Here is a 12,738-nt window from a genome sequence, read left to right as displayed (position 1 = left end):
CTATTCATAGATTTGGGCCCTTCTTCGTCTCGCATTATATTCAATTGCTTTTAGACAGTTTCTTTCATAATGCAATGGCTTGTCCAGAACTCGAATTTCTCTTTAACAAAACAATGTGCTTCTGCTTCAGCTACGTAATGTAACACTCCATAGTAATATTTTATAAACTACTTAATGAGCGTTATTGATCTCCGATTGTATTATTCATTCTCAAAATGTGCATTTTATTTGCGTTCTTTCTGGCGCGATATGAAACAAGATGGACACTTTTAAAACGGATCTATATGGAAATTTCTTTTGTAATCAAATGACGGTGTATACAATATTGTATTTTCTTTCTTGAGAACTATGAAAGCCATTTTGATGGAACGTAGATTGATTTGATTAATATCGTTTCTTAGTTGCGGTCGACAATCCCAATTTTGCTCTGTTTAATTCTTTTAACCGGCATCGTACAGATACGTTTTTATGTGAAACTATAATTTTCTAATTTTAAGAATGCGTATAATTATTAAGTATTTCAGCCTATATATTTTACAATATTTTGTTCTTTTAAGTATAATAACGGTAAAGTACACGTGTTTTAAAAGCTTATTGTTTTCATGCCTGGTTTGTATTTTCATTATTATCTGCCTACTCATCTTTCGGCTGCTGGAGTTTTTAATTAAATTATTCTTTGTAGAGTCGTATCATATTATCAATTGCTTTCCGTTCATAGATTAGGTGAATTGGTGACATTATTTGTGTTTTTATGAGGCAGGTGCAAGATTGTTTGGACAATTAAATTCACCTGTTTGGGAAATTTATTGATGGGAGAATATCTAATGTATGTCAAACAAATGGTTATGCCTGTACATGCAAATATGTTTTAAGATGCAAAGCTTTATTATAATTGTGGTTTAATTGTGTATACAATGAGCTTTACTGAGATCGTCACTCACCCGACACCAGGTTAAAGCTCACGTACAAAAGAAAAAATATATTTAGTCATGCTTATCTCTAACTATACGTAATAGAAATGGTCACAATATCAGCATGATTCCTTTGAAATCGAGACGATTATATTGATTTGAAAGAACCTTGGACAATATTAAGTCACGTAACTTTGCTACATAAATCGTTCTTTTATAAGATGTGGAAAATATGGAAAATATATATTAACATGAAAAGATAATTAGAATTTCGTATCTTTATTGCTGCATTGGTGTCTGTAGAGTTTTCATTTTTCTTAAAGAAACACGATGACGGCTATTGTCGTAAAATCAAGCCAGGGACAATTCTGATACTTTATTGTCCATCCCAAAGAAATCATATATATGTAAAACATTAAGGCCCAAATTCACAAAGCAAGGTTTGAGCTCAGACCAAGGTTTGAGCTCAAACCTCCTTTTGTTTCGCCAAACCTCCTTTTGTTCTTTACAAACCAGGTTTGTAAAAAAACGCGTAAAACGCGTCATTATGACGTACGAAAACCAAGGTTTGTCGACAAACCTCCTTTGTGAATTCGGGCCTAAAGGTCTCTGACCTTGTACTTATGTATACTTATATCTTTATGTATCATTACCCATACGAATGCCTTGCCAGATGTTTTTAATGATCTTTTTAGCACAAATGCCTCCTATCACTCATATTTCACCCGTCAACACGCAGATCTTCATCAATTTCTTCCCAAAACTACAATTAGTCAAAATTCCTTACGTTGGAATTAAGTTATGGAATGACCTAGACAATAATATTAAACTAAGTAAAACTCTTGATAAATTTAAAAAAACTCTTGAAAAATGAAATGTTCTTGCAGTACAAAAACCACGCTCAATTAAATAATGAATAACTTGCTCCACTTGTTCTTTTTTTTAATATTTTTTTATATTTTGTATATAAATGTTTTGTAATACTGCAAAGCACCAGCCGGGGGCGCATATAGTGACGCAGTGTCGCTTGACGTCGTGTCCTGTGTGCGTCCTTTGCTGGTGCTTTGCTGTAAATGTCTTATCCTCATATACATGTAGGTCTTTATAATCTTTTTTCTTGTATATATTTGTTTTCCCGTTAATGTTGTTTTTGTTAATTTTCTCGATATGATTATGTGTCATGGTTGGTACCCCAATCACAAGTTTGTTTTCCAACTTCTTCAGGGGCCCCTAACCCCATGTTTTTATATTATCATGAATTATTATTGTATATGTATTTTTTTTATGGTTGAATAAATAAAAAAAATAAAAAATTGATTACGTAATACTTCATCGCATGTTCACACATTCAGTAGGTGGCGCACAACAAGGCTATTGAAATCGCCGTAGGTTGATTTTTCGAATGTGGTTGCGCTCGTGTTAAAGGTAAAGACCAGTTATGGTCATGCGATTGCATTGTGAAAGAAACGTTGTGGAATCGATCAGAAAAGGTTGATCATCTAGCATCTAGCATCTGCAAGGTTCTGGAATCATCAAAATGATAAGAAATTTGGCCCATTCTTCGTAAAGTTACAATCACTATACACAGAAAGATGTATATGGGACTACCCTAATTATCTCTCACAGACCATGAGAGAAACAAATTTACCAAATATATGAATTAGTAGGCGGTTTCCCGGCAAATTTTTTATCATCATGTATCAGTCAAAACATATTCTTTCACATGATTGGTAATGAGAGCTTCCATTTCATTTTTTGAAATTGGGGCGTTTCCAATACTGGTCTTTACCTTTAAGCAAAGTAAGATTTCCCTTTAAAGCCTGTCTGTACTAGTTTGGCCAAGAGGGAATATACCTCCATGCATGGTCACTGCAAGGTGGGTATTTCATAAAATCAGCTCTGAATTAACATAAGAAAAAGGGGATCATGGGGGACCGACGGGTACCGCTTAGGCGTTGTTTGCTATGTAAAGGGCGCAAGTAGCTATAAGTAGTGCAGTCCTGCTTAAATTTCAAATTCAACAAGGTTTCATCACAATAAAAAAATTGATATAAAAAGATGAACATGAATAGCGTGCTTACTAAAAACCAATGCGAAGATGACACCAGTTCAGGCCAATTCCACACGATACGATCAATTTATTTCTGGAAGAACGCTCACTTTTGCTAGATATAGAATATATTTTGTCTAGCATACTCTCCTGATCGAGGTCTGAGATGATAAATACTAACAATTAAAATCCTTGAGTCCCCGTTCTTAATTGTGACAATAATTGTTTTGTCTTGTAATGTCCTCTATTTTCGTCCTTCTTTTTCCGGCGCCTTACCGTGCCTCTCTTCTCATAGCTTATTTCGTTCCTCCTCTCTTCTACTATTCCTTTTGTCCATTTCTTGTCTGTAAATGTATAATTCACCGGGCCTAACCAGCAGCCTTGTTTTACTATAGGCCCCCTCACTATTTCTATTTTAAACCTTTTCATTATGCTGTAATTAACTTATATGCTTTACTATCGAGAGTATTCAAACGAATCATTTGTACTTTTGTAAAAGAAGCATGAGACAGGGGATAAATAATTTAGGCCTATGTGGAAACAAATTATGTAGAAAAGAAATAAACTTGAACTTGAACTTGAAATTATGGTACTTTGTAAATCTTCTTCTACTTTCATATGTTTCAATAAAAAAATAAAAAAATAGTGAATGATTTCTTTTCGTTTACGTCATTTTAAGCTAAAGCATAACGTTGCCATCATCATCAACAGCAAAATTCAGGGGTAACTTGTAATCCAATACCGTATTTGATGAACGCTCAGGGCATTTCTGTTTTTTTTTTGGCTTTGTTTGCTCGTGTGTGTGTGTGTGTGTGTGCGTGTGTGTGTGTGCGTGTGTGTGTGTGTGTTAGCGTGTGCGTCACAGATTTGTAATTACATGCAGCTCTCATTACAATCGGAACTACGCGCGAATCCTTTGAGAAATATTCTAAGGGTAACAATAATGTCGTTTCGAACTAGTGCATACAAAAACAGATGAGTTTGGTGTAAACTAATTTTGTAATGAACCATGGCTGTGTTTTTGCCGTGTCCCACTCTGGCCGTGAAACGAGGTTCGATGAACTCATTCACTTCTTTAAGGGCATGAAAGAATGGATACACGGGAGATACACAGGAGATATCTAGACTCCGCTGTCAAGAGACCGAGACTCCCTTACTAGCACTGGTATTGATGATTATTGTTATTAACCGTGGTGTCGCTACATAGGGGGCACGGGGGCAAATGAGTACACGTGCCCATACCCTACTATGAAAGGTTAGTAAAAAAAAATATTAAAAAAATAAAAAAATAAAAAAAGGGGGGGGGGAGAAATTACGAGGTAACCAAGAACGTGAAGAAGTTCCGACACTTTGATGGTCTAAAATCAGATTCAACAAGTCTAAGCAAGGTGCCTCTATAATATCAACCCCCTCCCTAAATATCTTGACCCACGCTTCACCCATGGGGGTGTTTCACAAAGATCCCAAGGCAAACTTAACTCTAAGTTGGACTTAAAAATTATGGAGAGCCATTTTAACCCTTACAATAAAATATATTCAAAAGCAAAAATTCAAGTCTTTTGGACTTTTTATAAATTCCACAGCAAGAACATGAAATCTCCTTGATAATAAAAAATATGAATGATTTGAATCAACATTTTATGCCTTTTAAAAGAACTTGTACAAATTGTTTTCAAAGATGCTAACGGCTTTCCATAAATGTTAAGTCCAACTTAGAGATAAGTTAAACTTAGGATCTATGTGAAACACCCCCAGGTCTTTAATGTCGTCTCTCTCCCTCTCTCTCTCTATCTCTATCTCTCTTTCTTTGTCTTTATCTCCTGTATATCTTTACTTTTTTTTTTTTTTATCTCTTTGTCTATCTTTCTGTCATTTTTTGAATTCCCTCTCGTTCTCGGTCGCCCTGTCTTCTCTCTTTATATTTGTTTGCACCCACCCACGCATCCTCCCACTCTCTCTTCCTCTTTCTCTCTCTCTCTTTTAAAGGAAACCAAAACCTTCATACTAAGTTACTTTTATTGTAAATTTTAAGATGTTTGAAAAATATCAGTGAAAATTTGAACAAAATCGGGCAAGGAATAAGGAAGTAAGAGCTTTTTGAAATTACTAGTCACTAGGGGGCGGTATTCAATTTGATGACATCATCTGTGGACAACTCTCCATGCCTTTTGTACATCAAATTTCATGTTTTTCCTTCTTTCCTGTGATTGAGATAATGTACTCCCCTGAAAGCAAGATATAGAATGCAAAATGATATTCTACTTCACATGTTATGAAGTCGGATCAAGAACACAAATAAATACGAAGAAAACAAAAAAATTGTGAAATTCTATGTACAAAAGGCATGGAGAGTTGTTCACAGATGATGTCATCAAATTGAATACCGCCCTCTAGTGACTAGTCATTTTAAAAAGCTCTAACTTTCTTATTCCTTGCCCGATTTTGTTCAAATTTTCACTGATTTTATTCAAATCTTTTAAACTTTACAATAAAAGTAACTTAGTATGAAGGTTTAGGTTTCCTTTAATCTGTCTTCCTTTTCTATCCCTCTTTCGGTCTCCCTATCCATTAAACTCGCGCCACTTTCTTTATCTTTCGTTTTGCTCTATATTTTTCATTTCTGTACAGTGCATTTCAAAATAAAGATTACCCAACTTTGTAAGCTTCTAGTTAAAATGTTCCATTCATAATGTTATCGTCAAGAAAAACTAATACCCTGTCTAATGATACCAATTTCAAAATTGTGCTGCCAAGGATGACTGAACAGCAAGATTTTCAAAAAGTATCATTGTCAAAATCCTCTTGTACCAAGTTTGGGCTTAAGCAATGCATGTCGATCAAAAGCCATTATATGTGTGTTATCTCATTTCAAAACAATTGCCCTTTTATTTACATTGACCATTAGGCATCAACTCAAAGAATTGCTAAGTACAAGCAAACTTTATGATGTCTTTTTCGTTATAATGACTACAATCTTGACTCCATTCGCATCCCTTGTTTCAGGTAACTTTCTCATTGAGTGATACAAAATGGATAAAGTTTATCTGGGATGTTTTTTTAAAATGAAAGTCTGCTGTCAATTTATTTGATATTTATCATCATAAATGTTCTTTCTTGCATTTGGGTTAAGTAACCAATTTTATCGCTATTCGAGATAAACACCTTATGCCCCCTACGTGTGTGAAATGGTACAGTGGACGAGTGAACAGAGAGAACTTAGATATCATGAGACAAGACGTAAGTACTACTTAGGTTGTCTAAAATCATGAAACAAGAAGTAAGTACTACTAGGCTGTCTAAAATAATTAAAGATTATCATGTCGATCGAAACGAGGTTATTTAACACTAAAGAAGCACATAATGCACATGGTCTGACCTACGTTGTGTCCTTAAGCCCAACTTGGAACAAAGCGATTTTGGCAAAACTTTTTAAAGACCCTGGTGCTCATTCACCCGTGGCAGAAATATTATGAATAGGGTATCATTGGACAGAAAATAAGTTATTCTTTATCATGAAAGCAATTCCAAAGTCATATTGGTTATGACTTTTTAATCAGGAGCTACCAAAGTTGGGTAATCTTTTTATCGATACTCCCTGTTATTCTTCTGTTACACAATGTAGACGAGAATAGATGTATCGTCATGTACGCCGATTCTCCTGGGGTTTCGGGTAGATTGGACGTCTAAATCCATTGTTTCACGGCGAATGCGCCATCGGCGTGATGATTAGGCCGATCAAAAAATAGGAATTGCAGAAAGCATAAACATTCAACGTTTCTCTCACCTTTTATACGAATCTATGCCACTGTGTCATGGGGGATGCAGAAGGAAAGGGATGTTCGAGAGGCTGAGACAAATCCGGCAGGGTCTGTATTTATATGGTGTGATTATCCAAATGAAGTAATAATAGCAAATGTAATGTGTCTCGTAAGCAATTATGCTTTGGGCGCCGGTGTCTTGGCGGGAAGCCCAAAATAGTATTTGCTTAAGGTACACTACACAGCTCCTTAATTCTCAAGAACTCTCAGATTGATCAAGGTCACCAAGTTTTTACCATCTTGATGCAAAGTTAGTTTTTTTTTTTGAACGTTTAAAATGCGGCTGTCTTCATATCTGTACATGCAGGATCATCATGCAGACAATCGTTATTATTGTTTTCATTATCTTTATAATTATTGACTGTTTTCGTCATTCTGATCATAAGCATTATTTGTTATACGATAATGACTTTTTAACATCTTAATATTCATCCTCCTCCTACACTTCCTCCTCCTCATCATCATCATCATTATTATCATCATCATCATCATAATCATTTATATCATCAATATCATCATCTGATCATCAAAATTATCATCATCAACTTCATCATCATAAACGTTATCATCATCAGGAGCGTCGTGGCCGAGTGGTTTAAGGCACTTGACTGGAGATACGAAGGTCAAGGGTTCGAATCCCGACACGGCACTAATAATATCCTTTGGCAAGATATTAACCTGCACTTGCAACTCTCCACCCAGGTGTTAAATGGGTATCCGGTAGGATGCGACCGTCATTGTTGGTCAAACTGTTTCTTAGCGTCAAATAACGCCTGGCCGGAATGCTCCCCGTGGAGTGGAGATTGTGCACAGTGTGTGCGGGCAAGTATTGAATCCAATTACCGGGGTAATAGTATATGTGTAAAGCGCTTAGAAACATTTGTTATTTGCTATATAAAAGCGGAATATTATTATTATTATTATCATGTATTTCGACGTTAACATGATTTATGTCGGTAATTTGGTGTCGGCTGACATCCCAACCACATGCTACAAACAAAAGAACTCTAAAAAATCAATTAAAAATTTGTCATTTGTACTTTTGTAATTAAAGGGTATAAGCGTTTAAATTTTATTTTAAAAAAATGAGAAGGGGACGGCTCTAATCTATTACCTGAATAATTTAGTTATGAAGGGAAAATATTATTGGTTAAAAAAAAGAATGTTTTTATCTTCATGTATTTAATAAGTATGTTCGTGTATCAATGGTTCTATAGTTCCTCTTATCCTCTCATCTTTAGACATTATACAATTTTCTTCTAAATAACTTTGAAAACATCGCTGAAGTTTGCCCCTTTTTCTCGTATGTCTCTAATTTCAACTAGGCCTGTTCAAGTCACTGTTAGCATTATTGCTTGTGTTTATTAAATTGTATTTCAAAAGTTATGTTATAAGCATATGGAGTCAATGAAGAAAAAACATAAAGAGAAAACAACAGAGGCAAATAAGGAGAAAATAAAACAAGCCACTAAATCTCCTTAAATTACACCATGCCAACTTAGTATTTAGTATATGTGGGAAAAAGATATTACAAAATTTTATAGAGATTTCTATTTGACAATAACACTTACGTTACATCAAAGACGGCACACACAAGATGTATTACCTCTTTTTATTATGTATTTAATCCGCCTGAAATTGAGAGTTTTTTAGAACTTTTATTATCAACAATATGTGATTTGTAGTAGGATCTTGGTTTTCGCCAACGTCAGAGTAAAGACAAGAAAGTTAAATTAGGCCACTCTTCTTTTCGTCATAATCCTATAGGCTTTACAAAGGATAAAAAATGCTTCCGAAGATATCTACATCTGTTCCTCGGGCTAGCGGTTTCTTTCACAGGAGTTGATCAACAAATTGGAGAAGGTTTATATTTCATTCACGCACCGCACGCTGACGACATTGCAATGAGTAGATATCAAGTTGTGTGTCTATACGACGAAATAAAGTCAGGATTTATTTCACATCGCTTGTGTCGATGGAAAATATTATCAAATAAATATCAAAGAAATATTTAAACAGCAAGAAATATGATAGTGATTACAACGAAATAAAATTTAATTATGATGATGACGATTTCTTCGCCATTGATTTCAAATTTTCCAGATCGAGTTGAGTTATAGAGTTTCTAAAGCCGATTCTATAACATGTTAGAAACGCGTATGGACGCACTCTCGCAACGTTGATTATAACTTTCCCATGGCACGAATTACACTATTCACGTGCTATTACAAAATTGGCCTAATTACGGCCACATCTGCACTAACTATAGATATTACATCGCTCGATGTCGGGTTTAAAAGCGGGAGTCGAGACGATTTCACCGTCATTAATGGTTCGTGATGTCTGAGAGGGACGACATCTCATCTATACATCTCAAGGATATTTTTTTTTCATTCATCAAGTTTGCATCATCGGAAGACATAAACTCTCCTGCTCTAGACATACCAGGTAAGAACAATTTAGTCATTTAATTTAATGTTATAAAATATATATTAGAGACATCGTTTCCTGTATAAGCCGCTATATAAATCCAGATTTTTTTTCAGGATTAAATGCATTTAAAATCATTCGTCAACCTTTCAAGATCTTTCATTAAATTGTCATTTTATATACATTGATCGAGCTTAATATTGATATCACATCTATTCTTAGTAAATCTAATTACAACAAAATCTTCTATGAACGTTTTTTTTTTTTTTTTAGATAAATCAGATACAAGAAGAATGTTTCTTTTAAATGCTCCTTTTAGGTAATGTAAAAAATTGCTCTGTTTATTTTGCCTAAATTCTATCAAAAAAGAACATGTTAGATATATTTTTGGCGTAATTAGTTTTCCATCAGGGGTAGTTATTGTTTTGATGCTGGTGTGACTCCAAAACAGGTCCTCGGCGAATTTGGTCCTGGATCTCAAAACCGAATGGGATAAACGGCTATCCTGCGAAATTTGCCTGGCGGATTTGTCGACAGTATCTGATTCGCAGAGGGTCTCTACCTTTTTTTTTCGTCATATAGACATATCGGTTTATGGTTTTACTATTAGGGTCAGGCGCGTACGCAGGATTTTTTCAAGGGGGGGGTTTTAACATTTATAAATCGGTCCGAAAATTTCGCAACGACTCAGCCAGCCGCTGAATAAGCGGGGGGGGGGGGGGGGGGGGGGGGGGGGGGGGGGGGGGGGGGGGGGGGGGGGGGGGGGGGGGGGGGGTAAGGACACATCTTTTTTTTTTTTGGTCCCAAAAAAATCGCAACGACTCAGCCGACCGCTGAATAAGGGGGGGGGGGGGGGGGGGGGGGGGGGGGGGGGGGGGGGGGGGGGGGGGGGGGGGGGGGTAAGAGGACACTTTTTTTTTTTTTTTTGGTCTCGAAATTTGGAAATTTGACATTTTGCTCCGTTGGGGGGGGGGTAAGGTCACCTTTTTTAGGTCGGCCATGGGAATAATTTTTTTTTTTTTTTTTTTTTTAATAATTAAAAAAAAAAAAAAAAAAAAAAAAAAAAAAAAAAATCCAAAAGGGGGGGGGGGGGGGGGGGGGGGGGGGGGGGGGGTTTTAGGTTTTTTTTAGGGGGGTTTACACACAAAAAATTTCCAAAGGGGGGGGGGGTTTAACCCCCCAAAACCCCCCCCCTGCGTACGCGCCTGATTAGGGTTAGGGTAAGGGTTAGGGATCCAGTTGTGATTTAGATTCGGGCTATTGGGTTGTCGTGTTTTGTCCAGGATTAAAGTTAGAAATTCACTCCGCGTTAAGATATTGTCTACGAAGGAATGGTCGAAGGAGTATGTGTCGAACGACCCTCCAGGCCACTTGTTTTCCAGTTCCTTTCCACCTGTGATCAAACTGTGCTGTATCTAACACTTTGTGTATTAGGGTTGGTGTCATTTTAGGCCTTGTCCTTCGTCTAATGCTAATCAAACATTATTCAAATAAATTGTTATCCCCGTATCTTCACCGTATTACTAATTTTCTTGTGATGCTCTAATAAACTTCAACCCACCCTAATTATATGAGATCAACACACATAATAACTGCAATGATCTAGTTTTTTACATCTCAAAACATAGCTAACTAATTCTTATCCTTTGCGATCATAATAATTCGTATTTAATACACACATCTGCCATTTTAATCAGGGAAAAGAATCAACTAATAACATTTTTCCATGCACGAAATCGCTATTCTGCTCTTGTGTGTGATGTTTATCTGTTAGTTGATGAATAATAAGGTCGCATCCACCGTAGCGACATAGTCTTTGTTCCAGGCTGCAATTGTGTATTTATCCTGCTTGAAGTGAAGGTATACTGTACTGCACCCGAGTATGGCGTAAATGTTAAAAATAAATGAACCTGAAAGCCCCCCCCCCCCCTCATTCTTCTAGAACAGTCCCCGGGGGAACCTTGGGGAAATTTCATATTTGTATGGGCAAGTTCTCCAGCTCCCGCTTAGCAGCGCCAATGACCGTCTTTGTGCTTGTTTGAGTAAAATGCTTAATCTTTCTAAAGTAAGTGTCCATACAAACTAAGTAAAAAAAAATATAAATAAAAAAGGAAAATAAAAAGGAAGACAAGCTGTTGCAAGGCAAATGTAATAACCAAAACTCAAACAAGGGAACAATTCCTACGTGCATTTGAAGACTTCAGTGAAATTGATTAAAGTGCACTATAGATCGAATTTGATTATAAGAGAACCGACTTGCAACAAATTCCGAGGAAGGGAATCGAAGCGGAAAAATAAGACGCGAGGTTCTTTTAATAGAAACATGCATTTCAACTTCAATGGGTGTTTTTCTGAAACCATCACCAACGTATATCAGATTAAAAGGACCGTCGATCTACGATTCCAGAATTTTGTATAATATCAATCCCCGTGGAATAAAAAATGTTTTCCCCAACAATTTTCCGTTCCATAGACTTCCAGTGAGGAGTCACACAATTTTGAGCCGTCTTGATTTAATTTTCAACCCAGTATTATTGAGAAATTGCATTGGCGCCTTCAATTTTTATCTTACTAGCACCGTATATTATTAATCAACATGATCAAAAAAGAGAAAAGTGTTGTTTGCTTTTTGCCCGTGTAAAAGAATGAATAAACAACTGTTCACAATTACATGTTCAGTCATATCCATTCTTATCATGCGAAAAAACTAGAGACAGATCACGAGGGATCTTGCCAGAAATGCGCTTACACGAGGTTAAGGTCCAATGTTTATCAATTTTTCCTTCAGATTTGAGTATGTAGTAATTTATGAAGTCACCTAGAAAAAGAGATACCAAATGCTATCATTTTTTGTTTATTTTTCCTTTCGAAATCCAAAGTTCGCAAAGAAATACGCGAAGTTCACTTCACAAAGAGGAGGGCCTACTCAATATGATTATAGAAATTGCTTCTGATGATATTTGCATGAGAAGAAATCAAATTGATTCGGCTAAATAATATAAAATTATCAGTGAGAAATTGGTGGAATATTACTTCCCCCCACCCCCGTCCACAAAACAATATTCGATAATTTTGAACCAGTCGTTGAAAAAACGAGATAGCGCCTGAAACGTTTTATGTCAGCCAATGTTGGCTTTTTCGTGTTGGTAAGAAATAAGAATAAGAGCAATAACCATGCATTTTGAAGGCATTTGCGGTCTTAAACAAGAACTCAACGGTCCCTTTAATTAAATTTGATATGACAGTACTACTAAAGATCCTTGCACATAATGAGAAGGAGAGAGCTCAGATACCATTTTTCACCTTTATCATGTTATTTGGTACTCAACCTGAAAACCAGTATTTGTTTGCTGATTGGGCTACCCTTCTTTTAAAGATGTGTTATAAATAAATAAATAAATAAAACCTTCGCCTTAAACTGTACGCCTTCATTTGCGATTCAAAATCATGATAATGGCGCCATCTCCTTTCCTATCTTTTCCTTATGTAATCTTATCGAGTGCATCTCCCCTCCTATTGGCTGGTGCCA

This window comes from Strongylocentrotus purpuratus, unplaced genomic scaffold (genome assembly GCF_000002235.5).
Source record: "Strongylocentrotus purpuratus isolate Spur 01 unplaced genomic scaffold, Spur_5.0 spur5_scaffold_12, whole genome shotgun sequence".
NCBI lineage: Eukaryota > Metazoa > Echinodermata > Echinoidea > Camarodonta > Strongylocentrotidae > Strongylocentrotus > Strongylocentrotus purpuratus.
The sequence above is the reverse complement of the archived record's forward strand: the minus strand, read 5'-3'. Positions refer to the sequence as shown.